This window comes from Ovis aries, chromosome 14 (genome assembly GCF_016772045.2).
Source record: "Ovis aries strain OAR_USU_Benz2616 breed Rambouillet chromosome 14, ARS-UI_Ramb_v3.0, whole genome shotgun sequence".
Classification (NCBI taxonomy): Eukaryota; Metazoa; Chordata; class Mammalia; order Artiodactyla; family Bovidae; genus Ovis; species Ovis aries.
In genome coordinates this window covers 14,373,317-14,390,317 of record NC_056067.1, presented here as the reverse complement: position 1 = coordinate 14,390,317, position 17,001 = coordinate 14,373,317, and positions in this window count along the sequence as shown.

The following is a 17,001-nucleotide window of genomic DNA, read 5'->3' as shown; positions in this document are numbered from 1 at the left end:
CATGTAAAAATACATGGTGGGCTGGATTTGATGTTCAGGTATAGCTTACTGACCAAACTAGACTCTAAGTGATATATATATTATCCACTGAACAAAAATATATAAAGATATGCCCTTATGAAATTTTAATTCTAGAATATATTTCATTCTCAGAAAAATCCATCATTGGTATCACATTTAGCTCTATTTTAGAAATAAGGGGGAAAATTCATTTGTCCAAAATCACAGACAAGAGCTGGGTTATGAACAAAGCTCTGACCCCAAAGATTACACCTTTAATCCCTGTGTTTTACTCCCTGTCACATGCTCTTCCTTTCTCTATGATGAATCCAGCACTTCTGGCTTCAAGTTCATCAATTAAGCAAAGATGATGGAGAGTAGGTGCTGAGGAATTATGGCGAACAAGATAGCTGTGGCTATATTTGCATTGTGTTTGACATCTTGGGAGAGAGAGAGATCCCAAGGAAGAAATATGAAGAGACCAAGAGTCAGGGCCAAACCCTGAAGAACTCTGCTATGTAAAGCTGGGTGGAGAAGATGGCACACCTAAAAGGCAGAGATTGAGAGATCATAGGAAAATCAGGAGAACATTCAGTCACAAAAGCCTGGATAGAGAGCTTTTTAAGAAAAACGGCAAATGCTTCTAAAAGGCCAGGTGAAGTGGGAATTAAAATGTAGTCACTGATCTGGTATTCCCATCTCTTGAAGAATTTTCCATAGTTTGCTGTGATCCACACAGTCAAAGGCTTTAGTGTAGTTAATGAAGCAGAAGCAGATATTTTTCTGGAATTCTCTTGCTTACCTGCCTCCTGAGAAATCCGTATGCAGGTCAAGAAGCAACAGTTAGAACAGGACATGGAACCACAGACTGGTTAAAATTGGGAAAGGAATACATCAAGGCTGAATACTGTCACCCTGTTTATTTAACTTATATGTACAGTACATCATGTGAAATGCCAGGCTGGATGAATCACAAGCTGGAATTAAGATTGTCCAGAGAAATATCAACGACCTCAGAGATGCAGATGACACCACCCTTATAGCAGAAAGCAAAGAAGAACTGAAGAGCCTGTTGATGAAAGTGAAAGAGGAGGGTGAAAAAGCTGGCTTAAAACTCAACATTCAAAAAACAAAGATCATGGCATCCAGTCCCATCACTTCATGGCAAATAGATGGGGAAACAATGTAAACAGTGACAGACTTCATTTTCTTGGGCTCCAAAATCACTGCAGATGGTGACTGCAGCCATGAAATTAAAAGACGTTCGCTCCTTGGAAGAAAAGCTATGACAAACTTGGAGAGCATATTAAAAAGCAGAGACATTACTTTGCCGACAAAAGTCTGTATGGTCAAAGCAGTCATGTATTGCGAGAGCTGGATCATAAAGAAAGCTGAGCGCCAAAGAATTGATGCTTTTGAACTGTGGTGTTGGAGAAGACTCTTGAGAGTCCCTTGGACTGCAAGGAGATCCAACCAGTCAGTCCTAAAGGAAATCAGTCCTGAACCAGTCATTGGAAGAACTGATGCTGAAGCTGAAACTCCAGTTTTGGAGTTTGGCCATCTGATGCAAAGAACTGACTCATTGGAAAAGACACTGATGCTGGGAAAGATTGAAGGCAGGAGGAGAAGGAGACGACAGAGGATGAGATGGTTGGTTGGCATCACCGTCTCAATGGACATGAGTTTGAGTAAATTCCGGGAGTTGGTGATGGACAGGGAAGCCTGGTGTGCTGCAGTCCATGGGGTCTCAAAGGGTCAGACACGACTGAGCGACTGAACTGAACTGAACTGAACTTCTAAGTATGCTATACACTCCAAAATACATTGTATTATTTTTACTTTAATCAAGTAAAAACGTTTAAAAGAAATAAAATAAAATGTAGTCATTGGATCGAGGAACATTGGGGCCCCTTAGTGCCTTTGGTAAGAGCTCATTTCGGGGGGTTGTGACGGTGAGGCCAGTTTAGGGTGGATTGAAGAGGAAATGGGGGTGAGGGGAAATGGCAACACCTCGTGTAGACAACTCAGATGCTTTTGAAGACTGACTGTGAAGAGGAGAGAAGAAATAGGACAGGTTTTGAGGCAGTGTGCAGTATACTGTGTTTTCTTTTTTTAAAGAGGATAGAGACTAGAGCATTTGTTTAATGTAAACTCTCAACTGAAGAAAAATGCACAACTTAAAAGCTGCAAGCTAAGTTTTATTCAGAGACCTTACTAAGTGAGGATTATGCTCAGGAGACAGCTTCTCAGCCGTGATAACTCTTCCAAAGAGATAAGGGATGAACCAGGATGTGTTGGAGTTTTTTGCCAGGAAAACATCTTTGTAGTCAGATATCAAAAGATTACTGCTAATCACAAAACCAGACATCTCAAGTTAATGATTTTAGTGCTTTTGTATGTATGGGAAGATGCAAGAATCTGAGGTCATTGAAATTATTCCTTAGATGTGCATTTGAACTATCTAGGTTCAGTATCCAAAGCACATAAAGCTTCCTATTTTTCTCTATCCTGAATTCCACTCATGGTGCATCCTGGGAACAGGGTTGGGAAGCAGCCATAGTAGCTAATGGCTTGACTCTTGTTTACTGGAATGCTAGGAAACATTCCTGTCCACTATACCAAGGTGGGGATGATGGAGATACAGGACGGGAAGAGAACAACGGTGTCGATGGGTCCGTTAGAGGGATAAAAGGCTTGAGGCTCATAGCACAAATAAACGAGTGGGCCTTTCATGTATATCAGGAGGACTTCCTCCTCAATTGTAAGAGGCAGAAAGAGAAGAGGCACTGCCACAGTAGAGTTTATGGATTTCGTAGATGGAAGATGAGAACATTTCCATCCAATGGCTTCCATTTTTTCTGAGAATTACATATTTCTCTAGAGACTGGTGTTATTTTTCTTGGACCTACATGTCTGGAAGGATTGAGTTCAGCTTGCATAGGGGAAGAAGGGGAGATGCTGAGCTAAGCTGAACACATGCAAACTGTCAACTACTCTTTTTCTCGGCTTTTATCCTTTGTTGGAAATAATCCTTCCTACGAGTTTGGCAGACAAAATAAACTGTTCTTGAAAAAGAAAGAAGCATGATGTTCAAAGCATGGTATGCTCAGGTCATCGAGCTGAATAGGATGACAGCACTGGAAATGTTTAAATTATTTATCAGAAGAAGTGAATCAGGTGTTTAAGATTCAAAGCCTTAGCCAAAGATTTCTTATTTGAGTCAAATTTGCAAAAAATCTTTAAAGGAATTCATCTGTAGCAAGTACAAAACCTTATACCCAAGCTAAGCATACACAGTCTGCATTGGACCATACAAATATGCTGCTCACAACTCAATCTGTCTGCCACAGAGATCAACTCATTGGCAGCTGAAAAATGAAACACCCTTGCTGAATTCAAAAGTGACTTCTACTAAGATTAACTCCTTGGAGAATCAAACACTGAAGGCTAGTTCCTTATATTTTTCAGATCACCTAAACTGAACTCCAATTCTTTAGATGTAAAAATAGAAAAAAGTCAAAATGAGTCTTATGTTCTCACTCATTATTGTTTCTCAATTTTAATGTAAGAAGTGTAAAGCACAAAGAATAAAGCTCCCAGGAATTAAAGGGAGAGGGGCTTTAGCCATGTGAATCATTGAGTCTGGAGGTTGGAGAGGACCTCAGAGGTCCTTGATGAAACCTTTTCATGATGCAAGAATCTCCTCTTCATCAACCTCAACATAAGACTTGTCAGCATTGGGCTTACGGTGAGACCAACAAAAGAGACCTTATGTGAGTCCTGAGGGGCACTCACACTGCTGTGATCCATTTTTCTTCATGTGAAGGGATTTCAGTTTTCCTATAACTCACTAATTCTGTGCTGCTAAGTTCTATGGAGCAAGTTGAATCCCCTTTATAGATATATTGGCCTTTCTGCAGTACAACAGAACAATTAGGAGCATGGGGCTATGAATCATTCAAATGTGAGTTTGAGTTACATCCCAACCTTTCCTGGTGGTGTGATTTTAGGCAAGTTATTTCTTCTCTCAGAGTATCAGTTTCACATTCATAAAATGATATGACTCTACTACTATTACCAAATGCAAATTCATGGGCCCAGTGCACAGTGAGGCCAAATAAACCAAAATGCTGGAGTCTGGAGGAGAGAAAGGTTTTTCAGAGGGTTATGCAAGGAGAACTGTGGGTTTATGCCCACCACCACCCCAAACTCCTCAAGAAAATATTTTTAAAGGCCAGGTGAGGGGGGCGGTTACAGTGTAAGTATTCAACTCATGCACAGTTCCCTGAGTGGTTGATGGTGAGGTAGCAAGGTGGTGTCACAGGGGTTACCATTATCAATCTTTAGGCTCCAGGAAGTTTGGAGGTTATGGGAATCAAGTAGTTAACATTTCCCATTTTGTGTGGGGGTGGGGGGTTGACATCTGTAAAAGATCTCAGGAAATGTGCATCAAATACTATTATCTATGTACTTAAAAGAGAAGCTAAAGCAGAGAATATGGGGAAAGGATCTGGCCCAAGAAGGCCCCATAAGGTCATGCTGGATATCAGTTTCTGCCTTCCTAGGGCTGTTGGCCTCAAGTTTGTAACGAGCATGATCATAATTCACCATTTCCCTGTTGAATGACCTTGGGAAAGCTGTCATCCCTTGGTGCATCTGCTTTCTTATGTACAAAATACTCACTTCATAGGATTGTTCTGAGGTTAAATGTAAACTGCTTAGAGCCGTTTCTAGCAATGTTGCAGAAACCAGTACTCGAGAAAGCAAGCACCACACTCGGAGAGTTGGAGAACTCAGGTTTATTACGCTGGTGGGCCCAGAGGAGTTTCCAGTCCTTAACCCCACACCTCATCTCCTGGCTGATAGGGATGAACCCAACTGCCCAAAGGAATAGGTGTCCTTTCTAAGGTTTCTCGGGCGATATGGTGGAGGACTTTTCCCAGGGCCTGGAGGTGTTGGGACATCTCCAGTTCAGCTAGTTTGGGGGGGTTCCATTGAGTTTTCCTATCACTGGGGCCGTTCTCCCATATAAGATCTGAAAGAGAGAATAGCCTTAGGACTTCAGGGTGCATCAGGCTTGGAGTGAGACTAGGGGTAACATGTCGACCCAAGATAACTGGGTCTCCTGACAGTTTAGCTAATGTAGTCTTGACAGCCCGATTCATGCATTCAACCTCCCTGAGCTCTGTGGCCTGTAAGTAGTGTGAGGCTTCCATTTGATTCCCAGTGTCCTGGATAAAGTTTGGATTATCTCAGACACAAAAGCTGGCCCATTGTCAGACCCTATGGAAAGCAGCAGCCCGTATCTCGGGATTACGTCTCTTAGTGAGGCCTTGGCCACTTCTTGTGCCCGCTCAGTGCGTGTGGGGTAGGCTTCAGTCCATTCTGAGTAGGTGCAGACTACCACAAGTAAATACTTAGAGCCCCTATAGAGCTTCCCTGGTGGCTCAGATGGTAAGGCGTCTGTCTACAATGCGGGAGACCTGGGTTTGATTCCTGGGTCAGAAAGATTCCCTGGAGAAGGAAATGGCAACCCACTCCAGTACTCTTGCCTAGGAAATCCCATGGACGGAGGAGCCTGGTGTACATGGGGTGGCAAATAGTTAGACACGACTGAGCGACTTCACTTCACCATAGGGCTTGACTTCAGTAAAGTCCACTTCTTGATCCACAAAGGGCGGTGTCCCAACTGTCTGTACCCCTGGGTTGGGTCTTGGTCCTTGGCTGGTGGTGTTTTACACACAAGTCACACATCCAGCCCTGATCTGGGCACACAGGGTTGGGAGCTTAGGAATGAAACACACTATTTCATTCAGCTCAGTAAACTCTCCAGCACAGTTTTTCCTAAATGAGTTGTCTCATGATGATGTTTTACCACCTGGACTGCTACATTGCTGGGGACAAAGAGTCTTTGGTCTGGGAGCTTCCTCCAGCCCTCTTTTTCTTTTATTCTTCCCTCATTTAGAGCCCATTGATCTTCTTCCTTGGTGTATCTCGGGGACGGAGGCAATTCTGGTGTCAAGAGGACCTTAAAGATTGCCTCGGGGCCCACTGTGGGGCTGGGTTGAGTCGCCGCCTCCTTGGCTGCCTGGTCAGCCAACTAATTTTCTTTGCTGATTGGATCAGTTCCTCGCTGATGGCCTTTGCAATGGATGACTGCCACTTGGAAAGGCTTCCAGGCTGCTCCTAACAGCTGAAGGAGTTCTTTTTTGTTTTTAATCTCCTTTCCTCCTGCTGTCAACAGTCCCCTTTCTTTATAAATGGCTCCATGTGGCATACCTTGAATCAGTATAGATGTTGGCTCGCTTCCCTTCGGCATGTACCTGGGCAAGTGCCCACAGCTCAGCCTGCTGTGCTGACCACCCTTGTGGCAAGGCCTCAGCCTTCACTCTCTCGTCAGTTGTTGCTATGGCAGAGCCTGCTTTGCACTGTCCGTCTTGGATGAAACTGCTTCCATCAGTGAACAGTTCAAGTTCTGGGTTCTGGAAGGGAATGTCCGTCGGGTCCGGCCTGCTCGAGTAAATCTCATCTATGACCTCCTCACAGTTATGATTGGGGGTTCCTGCTTCCATAGGTAAAAAGGTGGCGGGGTTCAATGTCCGCACAGTCTCAAGTTGGACCTGTGGGTTTTCGGTTTCCTTGATAGTCATCCTGGAGTTGGTTAGCCACTTATGTCCCTGGCTGTTCATCAGGGCAGTAACAGCATGGGGAACCTTTACATTTATATTTTGCCCTCGAGAAAGCTTATCTGCTTCTCTGACCAAAGCCATAGCGGCAGCTAATGCCCAGAGGCCTGGCGGCCATCCCGCGGCCACTGGATCCAGTCGTTTGGACAAGTATGCGACTGGGCACTGTCATGGCCCAGCTGTTTGCGTGAGGACCCCCAGGGCAGTGTGACTTTTCTCACCTACAAAGAGGTTGAAGTCCTGTGTCATATCCAGCAGTCCTAATGCTGGAGCGTGAGTCAAGAGTCTCTTTATCTCCTCGAAGGCCTTTTTCTGTTCAAGTTCCCACTCTAGGGGGTCTTTACCAGACCCTGCTGTGGCTTTAAACAAAGGCTTGGCAATCTCAGAGAAACCTGGTATCCAGGTTCGGTAGAATCCGGCAACCCCGAGGAACTTGTGGACTTCTTTCTTGGTGTTCGGCTGAGGTATTGAACAGATGGCTTGCTTCCTCTCGTGTTCAAGTGCCCGATGCCCTTTTGCAATTATAAACCCCAGGTACTTGACCTCATGTCTGCAGATCTGAGCCTTTTTCCATGACACCTTGTACCCTGTGGTGGACAGTAGAACCAACAAGGCTTTGGTGCCTCTCTAGCAGTCCCCTTGGGCGGGGCTGGCTAGCAACAGGTCATCCATGTACTGGAGTAGGGTGCAGTTTAAAATTTCTCCGGGAAAGGCAGCAGGGTCTGCAGCCAGGGCTTCACCAAACAAGGCAGGTGAGTTTCTGAAGCCTTGTGGCAGTTGAGTCCAAGTCAGCTGTGTCTTTCTCCCAGTGTGTGGGTCTTCCCATTCAGAGGCAAACAATGGCGGGTTGGCTGGTGACAACTAGAGGCAGAAGAATGTGACTTTGAGATCGAGGCATGTGAACCAGATTGCCTGAGTGGGTAAGAGATTCAAGAGAGTGTAGAGATTTGGGACCACTGGATGGGTGGTGATCACTGCACTGTTGACCGCGCAGAGGTCCTGGATGGGGAGGTAGTAGTTCCCTGCAGATTTTTTGACTGGTAAGAGCAGATGTTCCAAGGAGACTGACACTTAATTAGGATCTCGGCATCTCGTAGACACTGGATGTGGTACCAGATTCCCAGGCGTGCCTCCCATGGTACTGGATATTTGTTTTTGTCTAACAGGAGTGGCTTGTGGCTCAGGTCCACCACAATGGGGGCATGGTTTTTGGCCTAACCTGGGGGCCTCTTCTCTGTCCAGACATCAGGGGATTCTTTTAGCAGGCTGGGGGGATTTATTTTCCCTCCCTGAGGAATAGAGACACCATTCATCTTCCCTGGGCATGGTCACAGCCATCCTCAGAGCTGATTGGCTCCGCAAGGGGAGGCTCACAGGCTTTCTGGGGGCCAAGGTGATTTGTGCCCCCAGTTTTGTCAGTAATTCTCTACGCAGCAGGGGAACAGGGCATTCTGGTAAGTACAGAAATTCATGAGTCACCAGATGGCCACACAGCTGACACGAACAGGTCTTGCAAAATGAGCGGGCTGCCATGTCCCCTGTGGCCCCGACTAGAGGTGCTGTTCAGCCTGTGAGGGGAGCCACAGGTGTGGCTACCACGGAGAGTTCAGCTCCAGTATCCACTACAAAAGCCATTGATTGGCTCCCTACTTTCATCGTGACCCTGGACTCCCAAGGGCCCAGGATCAGGAAGCCCAGTCTTCCCTAGTCTGTCTGCTCCAGCCAGGCTGATAAGGTTTCGGACAGCCTGCTCAGGCTGGTACCTTTCCTTGTTGGGTTGACTGAACTTCTCCGACCCTTTAGATGTCCCTCTGTGATGGGGGCACTCATTCCTCCAGTGTCCGGTCTCTTTGCAGTGGGCACACTGGTCATAGCGTAGTGGTGGTCTCTTCTTAGCTTTCCCTTTCCACGAGGGAACAGTCTGTTCCACTGGATCTGAGCTCCTCAATGCTGCTGCTAGCCAGGCTGCTTTCTGTTTCACTTTTTCCGAGTGGTTGGGCCACACATACCCTACTCTGTCCCTGTCTGTTCCTGCAAAATCTTGCCCATGGGGGCAGGGTCTGTGCTATTAGAAGCCAGGAGTCTATGTATGGAAACTGATCTGGATGTTCTGGAGTCCCAGTGACTACCTGGTGTACTGCTTGGACAGTGGGCAGGTCAAGAGTGCCCTCTGGTGGCCATCCAACGTCAAAGGATGGGGAATGGAGCTCACATAAGTTTATATATGAAGCTTCCTGGGGGTCGTCTTGAGTCCGTAATCTCCTACAAAGCCCTTCTTAAAGTTCCTTATCATGCAATGTAAACCTTTGGCTTACAGGAATTTCCCCCCATGTTGACAAATGTAATCTACCTGGCAGGGTTTTGAGGAAACCCTAATCTCTTAGATGTCGGCTCAAGGAGTCAGTTGACAGAAGAATAACCAGTAACCAAATATTTCTCTGATTCAATGGACATGAGTTTGAGTAAACTCTGCGAGTTGGTGATGGACAAGGAGGCCTGGCATGCTGCAGTTCATGGGGTCACAAAGAGTCGAACACGACTGAGCGACTGAACTGAACTGAATAATTTATCCTTCCCTGTGTATCCTGCCCTGAGTCAGTGGCGCAAAGAAAAACAAGGGTGGGTGCCCCGTCAAAAGAGGAGACCATTCAGGTTCCTTCTTAGCTGCCTCCCCAGGGGGAACTTAGGTGCCTCTTAGCATTGGCTGCTGCTGCTAAGTCGCTTCAGTCATGTCTGACTCTGTGCGACCCCGTAGACGGCAGCCCACCAGGCTCTGCTGTCCCTGGGATTCTCCAGGCAAGAACACTGGAGTGGGTTGCCATTTCCTTTTCCAATGTATGAACGTGAAAAGGGAAAGTGAAGTCACTCAGTTGTGTCTGACTCTTTGCGACCCCATGGACTGCAGCCTACCAGGCTCTTCCGCCCTTGGGATTTTCCAGGCAGGAGTACTGGAGTGGGGTGCCATTGCCTTCTCCCTTAGCATTGGCAGATCAGTATAAACCCCTGATGTGGATCTGTCTTGCAGGGAGGGACTGGGTCCCCCAGAGGCAGACACCGCCCTGAGCCGTATGAGGTCACCACGGAACCGCAAGCTAAGGCCCCCTCGGACTCCGCAGCCACGAAGGCCATGAAGCCACCAATCGAGCCTGAAGTGTAAGCACATCAGGCCGCACACTCATTCACATTCACTTTTTGTCCTCCTGGCCCCTCTCTTGAGGGAGATTTAAAACCCTCTTAGCATTGGCAGGTCGAAATAAACCGCCGACCCAGACCAGCCTCACAGGGAGGGATCAAATCCCCCAGAGACTGGCACCACCTTTCAGCCTTATGAACCTTAGGAAAGGCACCACCTTTCAGTCGCGGAACTGCAGGTTTTGGACCCTCTCAGGCTCCATAGTCCGAGGACTGTGGAGCTCATTTTCACTTCTTCCAATCAGGAATCGTGCATACACAGTCCCTCAGAGGTTATCACAATCCCTCCCTTTTCCTGAGTCCCCAGGTTTCCCTGTCTGATGCTCCCTTCCTGGGAGCCCAAGGAGGTGATCAGTCTCCTCTTCCACCCGTTGGGGTAGGCTTCTGCCTGGGGACCGGCCCTGGGGCCTTACCTTATCCTGTGGCTGTTCATGGTGAGTAGGTCCGTCCCTCCAATGAGTCCAGCCAGGGCTCAGCCATCCGGAGAGTCAGAACGCCAGCTGGAAAGAGAACCCGGAATACCACCAGGTCGCACGCCTCCTCGTTCCGCTCGGGGTTCCCCTGCTCTGACCGGCCGAGCCACCAGTGCCGGGGCTCAGGGGGCCAGCGTGGTTGAATCTCACTGGAGCCTCCAGAAACGTTGCAGAAACCAGTACTCGAGAAACCAAGCACCACACTCAGAGAGTTGGAGATTGCAACTTACCATGCTGGCAGGCCCAGAGGAGTTAACTCCGAGCTCTGAGCCCCAAACAAAGGGGTTACAGAGTTTTTATACATGCACAGGTATGATTAAGTGGGTTTGCGGGTTTGCAGGGGCCAGGGCAATCGCAAAAGTAGGACAAGGGTGAGATAAGCTCCAGTCTATAGTATTGCGAGTCCCCACTTTCTGAGACCTACGTGATCTAGACTTTGCAAGGAGCAAGCTGAGTTACAGAGGCAGAAAGAGGAGGCGGTTACGTAAAAAGTTTCATTTTTCCTCTTCATAATGACTAGAGAAATGCAAATCAAAAGTCCAATGAGGTAAGCACTCACATTCATCAGATGGGCCGCCTCTAAACATCTTAAAAAATAAATGCTAGAGATGGTGTGGACCCTCCTGCACTGTTGTTCACAATGATACTTGGGAGAATGTGTGGAGGGTCACTTAAAAATAACATACAAGTGTTGCTGGCCAAAATCTTGGCTTTCTCTGTCCACCAAAGCTGAATAAAAAAATATGGAGACAGAACTTGGAGGAAATAGAAAGGTGGCTTTAATCCTCAGCCAGTGGAGAGGGGAACACAGTAGGCTCATACTTCAAGACCCACCCCCCACTAAGGAATCAAGGGGCTTATATAAGGCAAGGGCTCGCAGTGGGGGGTTGGTGAGGAGGGACAGATGTGTTAAAATCTTCTCAAAAACAGTCATAGGCTGGCATCAGTAACCCAGTGATTGAGTCTAGCAGGTCGGTGTCTCTGCAGCCTTCTTTCTGATGTGTAACTGCAAGGGGAAGGGTGTTGTAAGGGTAAGCACAGGACCATAGGTGTGACGGGTAGCTCCTGCAGAGTTAGGGGGCAGAAGAGCAAACTAAGTTACAGACACGCAGAGTTAGGAATAACTAAAGTAAAAATACTTCGGCCACCTGATGAGAAGAACTGACTCATTGGAAAAGGTCCTGATGCTGGGAAAGATTGAAGGCAGGAGGAGAAGGGAATGACAGAGGATGAGATGGTTGGATGGCATCACCAACGCGATGGACATGAGTTTGAGCAGGCTCCGGAGTTGATGATGGACAGGGAAGCCTGGTGTGCTGTAGTCCATGGGGTCACAAAGAGCCGGACACAACTGAGTGACTGAACTGAACTGAAAGTAAAAAAAGATAGGGATGCACAGGCCTGCTCACTGTGCTCTTTATCTTCTTTGTTCTCAGGAAAGAAAAGAAAAAAAACTTACTTCTCTTTTTTTTTTTTCCTTTTCACTGCAACAAATTCCCCCATCATTTTATTGCCTCCATATCAGTGGAGAGGGGAAATAGGCGTCATTCTTGTTCTTGTCTAGCTGAGGACGAAACCTCAGTGTTGCTCTGTCTGACAATCACCAGCTGTTCAGCCCAGGGGCCCATCTATCTCCTATTTCATATTTTCCTTGAGAGACGTGAACTCCAAGAAGTCTTCATGGGGGTGATGAGGGACAGAAGGTCAATCTTTCGTAACTTCTTGAATGCTGACCTGGGACTGAGAGACCCTATCTAATCAGGGTCATGGAGCCCTTGCCCCGTTTTATTAAGGGGCCCCAGAGTGACTTTTGTGGTTATTGCCACAGGATCTGTTCGGAGGAGTGGCTGTAATCTCTTTGGGGGCGTGTGTTTTCTCTCCGCATCATTATTATCTTGATGTAAATCTGTTGTTATCAGGAGGAGACAAGTCTTAACAGGTAGTTTAAGAAAACAAAGGCCTATGATCCACCTCCCAGAATACTGGAAATAAAAGCAAAAATAAACAAATGGGATCTAATTAAAATTAAAAGCTTCTGCACAACAAAGGAAAATATAAGCAAGGTGAAAGACAGCCTTCTGAATGGGAGAAAATAATAGCAAATGAAGCAACTGACAAATAACTAATCTCAAAAATATACAAGCAACTTATGCAGCTCAATTCCAGAAAAATAAACGACCCAATCAAAAAATGGGCCAAAGAACTAAATAGACATTTCTCCAAAGAAGACATACGGATGGCTAACAACACATGAAAAGATGCTCAACATCACTCATTATTAGAGAAATGCAAATCAAAACCACAATGAGGTACCACTTCACGCCAGTCAGAATGTCTGCAATCCAAAAATCTGCAAGCAATAAATGCTGGAGAGGGTGTGGAGAAAAGGGAACCCTCTTACACTGTTGGTGGGAATGCAAACTAGTACAGCCACTTTGGAGAACAGTGTGGAGATTCCTTAAAAAATTGCAAATAGAACTACCTTATGACCCAGCAATCCCACTGCTGGGCATACACACTGAGGAAACCAGAATTGAAAGAGACACATGTACCCCAATGTTCATTGCAGCACTGTTTATAATAGCCAGGACATGGAAACAACCTAGATGTCCATCAGCAGATGAATGGATAAGAAAGCTGTGGTACATATACACAATGGAGTATTACTCAGCCATTAAAAAGAATACATTTGAATCAGTTCTGATGAGATGGATGAAACTGGAGCCGATTATACAGAGTGAAGTAACCCAGAAAGAAAAACACCAATACAGTATACTAACACATATATATGGAATTTAGAAAGATGGCAATGACGACCCTGTATGCAAGACAGCAAAAAAGACACAGATGTGTATAACGGACTTTTGGACTCAGAGGGAGAGGGAGAGGGTGGGATGATTTGGGAGAATGGCATTGTAACATGTATACTATCATGTAAGAATAGAATCACCAGTCTATGTCCAACGCAGGATACAGCATGCTTGGGGCTGGTGCATGGTGATGACCCAGAGAGATGTTATGGGGAGGGAGATGGGAGGGGGGTTCATGTTTGGGAACACATGTACACCCGTGGTGGATTCATGTCAATGTATGGCAAAACCAATACAGTATTGTAAAGCAAAATAAAGTAAAAATAAAAATTAAAAAAAATAAATGAGACTTGAAAGAGGGAAAAAAAAAAAAGAGAAAACAAAGGCCATAGATCAGTAAAAGAGTTATTGTAACTAGGGATCAAACAAGGAATAAGAACCAAGATACGTTTGATGATGATTTTGATTGTGGTTCAGATAGGGTCAGTGCTTGGGTCATCCTGTCCAAAGGGATGGAGCCATTTGGACTCAGAAATAGTTGGAGGAATGACAACCTGAACATTAATAGACAAATTAGAAAAAATTAAGCCTGAAATTGAACCTGAATCCTAATTTAGACTTAACACTGTCAGGGAACTTGTACAAGCCGCCAGGTAGCCAGTCATCTAGGTTTATCTACGTAGATCTTAACCTTTAATCCTTTAATGTGGCTATTGATCATTACACTTTTTTTTTCTTGTCAACATATGATCCAGAGCAATTTCCTTGTCTAAACATATAACAGTTATAAGAGACCTTTAAAAAGTAAGATTGTAGTCACCTGCTGTAGCAGACTCAGTTTTCAGAATGGCCGATGGCATCCTAAGTCTGACACAGCTCAGAAAACTCAAGTTCTCAACAATACAGGACTTATCTGAAATCACACCATAGTGTCACCTCGTTATTTCCACAGCTACTCTATTTTGACTTTAATTGTAAATTTTTTGCTTAATAGCCAAAGCGGCTGTCACTGTCGGTGATGTTAGTGTTTCTCTAGGTTTGAGAAGATACAAGAATCAGGGGTCGTAAAAATCTCCTCCCCAAACTGTCTAACCATCTGAAGGCCTCTTATGCAGTTTTGTGTTTTTTTTTTTTCAGAGCACAGAGTACCTCATTCCTAATTTCCACCCTGAACTCCTTTGAGAGAGTATTGAAGGTCAGCAGCTTCAGTGGCCATGATTTAATCTTGTAGAGGTAGATGGCAGAGCCCTGACCATTTTTGTCACACACTTGGTAATGTAAGGGACAACACTTTAAAAATTTTTTTAGATTATTTATTTTAACGGAGTATAATTACTTTACAATACTGTGGTGGGTTTTGGCATACAACGACGTGAGTCAGTCACTGGTGTACATGTGCCCCCCCTCCCGCCATTCTGAAGCCTCCTCCCACCTCCCGCCCCACCCATCCCCCTTTGGGGGTGTTGTCCCAGAGCACCTGCTTTGGGTGCCCTGCTTCATGCATGGAACTTGCACTGGCCATCTGTTCTACATATGGTAATACACATGCTTCGATGCTATTCTCTCACATCATCCCACCCTTGCCTTCTCCCACAATGTCCGAAAGTCTGTTTTTACACGTGTGTCTCTTGCTGCCTTGCATATAGGGTCTTGTTACCATCTTTCTAAATTCCATACATATGCGTTAATATACTGCATTGGTGTTTTTCTGACTTACTTCACTCTGGCTCAGGACAACACTTTCGAAACAGGCAATATAGAAAACAATTTAGCTAGCAATAATAATAAGGTTATCAGTAAGAAGTAAAGTCAAGAACTTCCACTATGTATAGCCCGATATATACCTAAGTCATCTGACTTAGTTTGTTCCATACCAACCCTTATTTTGTAGGAAAACTATACACTGGCGTTGTCCATAAGGCACCCGGCCTAGTTTTCTAGTGTTATTAGACTGATTATTCTTAGTATGATTTGTTCCCAGTATAGAGGAGACTTTAAATAGTTGCAAAGTGTAGCTCCTGAAGAGTAAGGGGGCAGGAAGGCAAACTTAGTTACAGACATGCAGAGCTTGGAAAGGCTAAAAAAAACCAAAAAACCAGGAATGTTCAGGTCTGCTCACTGTTCTCTTTATCTTCTTTGTTCTCAGGAAGGGGAAAGAGAAAAACTCATTACACTCTTTTTCTTTTCTTTTCACTGCAACAAATTCCTCTTTATTCCCTTTTCACTGCAACACGAGTACCGTAGGACCCAGCAGTTCCACAGCTGGACATAAACCCAGAGAAAATAAAAAAAAAAATTTAAAGACATGGGAACTGCTGCAATTTTGGCTCAGCAAGGTACAATAGTCAAGTCTGGGAAGCAAGCTAAATGTAGAAATTACAGCTGAATGGAAACAGAGGATGGGGCACATGCACCCAGTGCAATATTTCTCAGCAATAAGGAAGCAGGAGATGACGCCATGTCCAGCTACAGGAGACAGAGTAGAGGTGAGCATTCCAAGTGAAGTAAGGGAGACAGAGAGAGACAGGGATCGTGTGATACCACCTCTAGGTGTAACCTAAAAAAGGATACAAATGAAGTCCTTTCCTAAAGAGACACAGCCTCCTAGATTTAGACAAGAAACTTCTGGTCACCAAGAAAATCAAGATGCAGTCCACTGAAAAGAAAAAACAAAAAGCCCCACGAGATCATAATTCACCTCTGTTCAAAGTGTAGGGTAAAAACAGAAAAATACGTTGATCCTATTCCCCTCAGGCCATAGTGACCTGAGCTGATGTCACATTCCTGGAGCCTGACTAGCTTGGGTACCAAGGCTGGAGTGTCCTGGGGCTGAGGGACCTGGGAGCATGTCGCAGGCAGTGTATCTCCACAACGAACCTGGACTGCCTGTTGCCCTCTGCAGAGCCCCCAACCTTCAGAAACGAGTGGGAGAAATTAAGAGTTCGGAATTAACACATACACAGTAATATATATCAAATAGGTGATCAAAAAGTAACTGCTAAATAGCATGGGAACGTTTATGAGCACACTATAATCACCTATACGTGAAAACGAACCCAAAGAGAAGAAACATCTATGCATAATTGAATCATGTATGTGTGCAGCTGAAACAAACACATCAGAAATCAACAATATTCCAACACAAAATAACAAGGAAATTACAGGATAAAACGGAGTGGGACATGAAGAAGTGCTGCCCCTTGTGGCCTTTTAAGTTAACAACACCATGAAAAGTGGTTGTGTGTGTGTTACTCAGTCGGGTCTGCCTCTTTGTGACCCCACGAACTGTAGCCTGCCAGGCTTCTCTGTCCATGGAATTCTCCAGGCAAGAATACTGGAGTGGACTGCCATTCCCTTCCCCAGAGGATCTTCCCGACCCAGGGACTGAACCCTGGTCTCCTGCATTGCAGGCAGATGCTTTATCACTTGAGCTGCAGGAAAGTCCTAAAAGCAGAGCTGCTGGGTATTTAATATGCACAAGGATCAAGGGGCTGAGGGTAAAAAACACCTTTAAGAAATGTCCTAGGTGTCACTGAAACAAAAATTCAAAACAAGGCAGGTGTTCAAGTGGTCAATTTCAAGAGGTAAGTTTAACTCACACCCTTTAAAAGAATCACACGAAAAGATGTCCACATCACCAGATATTAGACTCATGCAAATCAAAATTACAATGAGGTATTTCCTCACGTGGTTAACAAAGACTATTGCCCAAAAGTTGACAAACAATCAATGCTGGAGAAAGTGTGGGGAAAAGGGAACCCTTCCACACTGTTAGTGAAAAGGTGAATTAGTAGCAGCCACTATGAAGAACAGTGTGCAGGCTTTTAAAGAAATGTATGA